This window comes from Haliaeetus albicilla, chromosome 6 (assembly GCF_947461875.1).
Source record: "Haliaeetus albicilla chromosome 6, bHalAlb1.1, whole genome shotgun sequence".
Lineage (NCBI taxonomy): Eukaryota > Metazoa > Chordata > Aves > Accipitriformes > Accipitridae > Haliaeetus > Haliaeetus albicilla.
In genome coordinates this window covers 27,253,554-27,258,696 of record NC_091488.1, presented here as the reverse complement: position 1 = coordinate 27,258,696, position 5,143 = coordinate 27,253,554, and the positions used below count along the sequence as shown (strand labels likewise).

General features: G+C 39.3%; 1 protein-coding gene across 1 annotated transcript in view; it reads left to right on the top strand.

Annotated features, from left to right (window-relative positions):
- The window catches only part of ROBO1 (roundabout guidance receptor 1), a 659,452-nt gene that overhangs the window by 141,239 nt on the left and 513,070 nt on the right, over window positions 1-5,143 (top strand). The gene's annotated exons all lie outside the window — the stretch shown is intronic.

The window sequence follows — 5,143 nt, the reverse complement described above, 5'->3', positions numbered from 1 at the left end:
TTTTTCACCGGCCAGTACATGAGCTGGGTTCATGCTGGAGCTGTGGACTGCACACATGCTGTGTCTCGTTGTGGGATGCTTGAGCCCACAGCTGTAGACTGCGCAATATGAAATCCTCCTCTGGATTTAACATTTCTCAACAGAAAGGCTAAATTTGTACTTTGGCTATAGCTGTCTGTGTTTTGAAACAACAGAGTGGTGTACAGAACTCTTTGTTCCTGAGGCAATTTAGGATTAGATTAAAAAAACTTGTCTGGCAGTCTGAACTGAAGTGCTCAGTTGCCTGCACAGTGTTATCCTCCAGTTCAAGGTCCAGCAGACATCAGGTGACAGGTTTTTGGGGGTTGTGGGTGGGTTTTTTTGTTGTTGTTTTTTCTGGGGGTGAGGAGGGGATTTTTTTTTTTTAATGCATGAATGAAGATGCTTCTGTGACCACAAGCAGTTGTGTTGTAGAATTCTCTCGTGAAGGAGAGCATGGAGGCTGGAAATTAGCAGGAACCCAAACAAGTTCTGAAAAAATATCTTTAAGACTGCACGGAAGGAGGAAAAAAACCTAAAAACCTAAGCACATTTAATAAAAAGTATCTCTGGTGTAGTAAGTGTCTGTAGAGCACATCACCATGTACAGGATACTGATAATTCAGGGGAAGTATCAGTTCTGCATTGAAGTGCAAACACTTACTTGGACACCTGTCTGAAAGAGGATACTTGGCTCTTTGATTTACCATCTACTGATTAATCCTCTTGATGATAATATTTATTCCTCTTTTTGAAACTATACCAATATAGAATGATTTTCTAAATTAATTTGGAGTTAAGCCCATTTTACAGCTAAGATTCTGTATGTTTTACTAGTATGGCATATCCTTTCTATGCCATGTTTTTAAAAATGCATTTCTAGATGAGTTCAATACAGATTTCAGAAAGAAAATATTATAATATGCTTTGAGTGATTTGACTAGATATTTCACCTTTAAATTGTGGAGAAGAAAGGCTGGGATAATAGATGGGGTTCTATATTCTCAGCAGCATACAGCTGTTTCAGAAAAACACAGTCCATTATATGAAAAGGGATGATACATGTGGGTATTGTAAAGGAGGGTGGCGTTTGGTTGGTTGGGTTTTTTTTTTCTTTTCTCTCCTTGCTTCTTTGTTATAATTAACTTGACATCTTTCAGACTTAGGCACAAATTCTGGCTGAGCTGACCACATACACTAGCTGTGCTTTTACTGTCTCTCTGTGTGTGTTTAAAATGTATTAAAAAAAAAAAAAAATCTGCTTGTTGAAAATATCAGCTGTTCCAAGTGAATGTGCATACGTCAATGCTGTGCAACACAGCTTTAGGCAGCGCTAGTAGCCAGAGCCCTGGAAGCAGCCTAGTCCTACTGCAACTGGTCTGAGCAGGGACTTCTCAGCTGCTTCTAAGTCTCCAGCTATTTGTTCAGAACTAGCTAAGATATTTCTGCACTCAGATCGATAAGATATGGTGCAGTGCAGATGTTCTTTGCTGTATGAAACTTGGCAAGACTGTGTGGAATAGATTTCAGTGGTCTGAAACTTTTTGAACAAAAAGAGCATCTCTGCCACTTCAGCAGTATCAAGGCTTGTTAAGAATTCTCTGATTTCACAGATAGAAACCAGATACAGACTCATATCCGTACTTACTTCAGCATAGGAACTCTGGTCACTACAAATGCTTAATATCACTGAAGAACAACTCTATATTGCGTGACCCTATTCACTGATTTGTAAACCTAAAGAGACCTTTGCCTTTCATTCCAGAAAGGCTGTGAAATGTGAAAGGAAAGTGTCTCCAAGCAATTTATCCTTCAAGGGCTTGTCACTGCAATGCAGAACATACAGATCTAAGGAGAATTTGTGTGCATCTGTGCTGGTGTGATACACAACTATCCCAGTGGACCATAACTTAATTTACACCCTGAAACATGCTAGACAACCTGCCCAAATCTGGGAGATCCTGGCACTGAGCCCTCTATCTGTACCTCCTCTCACCTACTCTGGAGTTATTTTATCTTCTATCATAACAGATAGGAAGGGAGTAATCTCTAAAGGAACACTTGTTCCTACTGAGCAGTCTAAATGACATCTGTGAGCATGACATGCAGACACAGCAGTTCCTGTCTGCTGCAGAATCTGAGTGCTCACAACTAATTGCAGCTGAGGTTGACTGAGGACATTCAAAACAGAGTATTTTGCATCTCAAGGCCATTGGATTGTTTTTATTCATGCAGCATCCCTGAAAAACATTGCTTGTGTGACACTTGGAAAAAACCTGCAGAGAAATCGCATGGGATGCAAGAACGTGTGTGTGTACACACATGTTTTTATATATAAATATACACACGCACATATACATAATATAGTTACAATACAGCATGGCAGAGATAAGATGCCTAAAGACATAGGGCTGGGAAGCTGGTATTGCCCAGCTATAAATGGCCATTGCTGAGGCTCCAGCTTACACCTTAATAATCCTGGGATGCCCTTAGAGCTGAGGCTAAAAGACCGTCTGTGGGGTTTCTTGGGTGGGGAAGTGTTAAGTCGCTAGTGATGATCCCGTGTCTGGAATGATTTGCAAATCAGCTGTATATGATGCGTACAGGATACTACTGATGGTAATACTTCTAATTACTATCTACTCAAAAATGCAGAGTAATGAATAAAGCCATCTGAAATGCCAGGAATAAAGAATTTTCTCGGTGACCTACAGATGGCAGACCAATGTAACAGATGAGCTATATGCTTGAAGCATATTTCTCTGAATATTAGAAACGTAGTACACCCTATTTATGAAGGTTTTCATGGAGAAAGAGGTCTTAACTGGGTCACTATAGAATGTAAGCACTTGAGCAGTTTCTTGCTTTGCTTCAGAATATGTTCAAGATCTTTTGCTTTGTGCTATAAATTGTGTTCAAAACTAAATCCAAAAGCTCTGAGCAGGAAATGTTTTAAGTATTGTTGGACTTGCCTAAAGATGTTGATAACTAAGACCAAATTTTCAAAGATGGGCACGTACAGGAGCATTCAAATTACTCCGAGTATTTTCTTAATAAGAATGCTGCACTTGTTTCCACTGACATCCTACTTATGTTTTGTGTAAATCTAGGTGGTTTGGTTTTTTTTGCTATGGAACACAGCACTAGATAAAACTTATGGTTGATGTTTTGGTTATTTAATAAAAACCAAAAATTCTTTAAGGAGCATTTGGTCTGGAGGAAGGAAGAATCATAGATACAATAAAGCTTTTGTTTTCACTTCCTCTTGGGTACTGAACTTTAGTGGATGATTTGATGCATTTCTGCATCTTTAGACCATAAAAGCTGTAATTCCAGAAGCACAAAAAAGAGCAAGCCTTTTGCTTCACTTGGAGAAAAAGAAATTGGGGGGGGGGGGGGGGGGGGTATTAAGAAAATGTGCAGTTTATCAACCTTGTTGTTCAGTGAATATCTAACGGAAAAGACATCTTAAACTCTTACTCTTTCAAGTGTTTTTTATTTATTATATAATACAATTTAAAAGGGGTTGGAAGAGAAAAGCTGTTGTAGGTCATACCCCTTCCATAATTTTTTTTTAGATGGCTAGAAAGACAAACTCTCCTTAGTTGAGTGTTTTAGTTTGGGGGTTTTTTATGACTGTAGATTGAAATAGACATATTTAAAATATTGCAAATGATGGAAGTGATTACAACCTGCCACGCAAAGCTTTACTCAGGAAATTGAAGAACAGGGGCTTAAAAGTAGTCCCCAAACAATGGGCTTAACAGACTCTCTCAAAAAATTCTTTGACAACTTTTTTTTAACTAGAAAATACTGTTTCAGCCAAGTAACTGGAAAATATTTTGCTATATTCTTGACCTGTTTTCTATTATGGAAATCAAACAAACTGTCATGCTGGATTATCCTTCAGACAAGGAGCAAGAACGCTGGTTGAAGCTGCACGCAGGTCTGTCGTCTGTGCTCTGCTGTACTGTTGTAGTTAAGCCTGACCTAACTGTCTCCTAATCCAAAAGTGTTGTTCTGGCTGTTTAAAAACCTAGTGAAGCAAAAAAACCTAATTCTTTTGGGTGATATGTATTGAACACGCAAAGTGGCAGGAGAGTTGTATATGGTCTCTCTAAGCTGCTCTTGTGCTGAGAAACCATGACAGAGGGGAGTCGTGGTCTGCTCTGGCTGGTCTGCATTATCTGTCACGCATGTGTTGGAGCAGGAAAAGAATGAGTTTCCCAGTATATTAACTTCAAATGTGACAGGGAAGTGTCTGGTTACATAAAATCTGCTACAAAGATGAAATGTGGAAGAGGCTGCAAAGGTGGCCCCTTAACTTTGCTATGTGTCAATGCAAGAGCCTTATCTCTTTCATAAGGTAGATGTTATTTGAGGAAAACTGTCTTGAAGATCTGCCTGTATCAGAAGTCCAAGTAAGAATGCTGAGGAAGGTGGTGAGACTAATGATGCACCCACATATTAGGATGGAGCGTCAACCTGGCACGTGCCTGGCTGATGGTTAGGTTGCTTTTTGATTTGTGGTGGTTTGGCTTTTTGTTTGTTTTTGTTTGTTTGGTTGGGTTTTTTTGTTTTGGTTTTTTTGGGGGGTGGGGTTTTTTTGTTTTTTAACTCGGAATTGTATGCAATCAGAACAAAACAGGAGAGAGAATCCTGCTTTGAAAATGGCTTCTGTCATGACACTAAGCTTTGCTGTCTCCTGAGGTTTCTCAAACACCAAGAAGCAAATGACATGAAGTGATTAAATGTGAAAACTGATCAAGTAAGTTCTGCAAGTCTTTGCTGGCTCACAGGAGGTGGCTTTTGAATCAATGCTACGGTGATGAACTGGCATCATACAAAATGAACAGCATACTGAAAAATTATGATTTAATGAGTCCACAGTCTGTGACTTCCAGCCTCAGAACCGGGATGTCAGGCGACTAAACTGTGACTTGTATTTTCTCACACTGTTTCTCACACTTTTAGAAGAGATGGCAGTTCTGACCCATTTTCTTTCTTCTTCACACTGCAGAAATACTGCTTTCTCTCCCATATGCCAGCATATAGTATTCTTCCAGCAACAACTGTATAGTCCAAGTTACTTTGAAAGGTAATACTTACAATGTGCTTTCCCTAT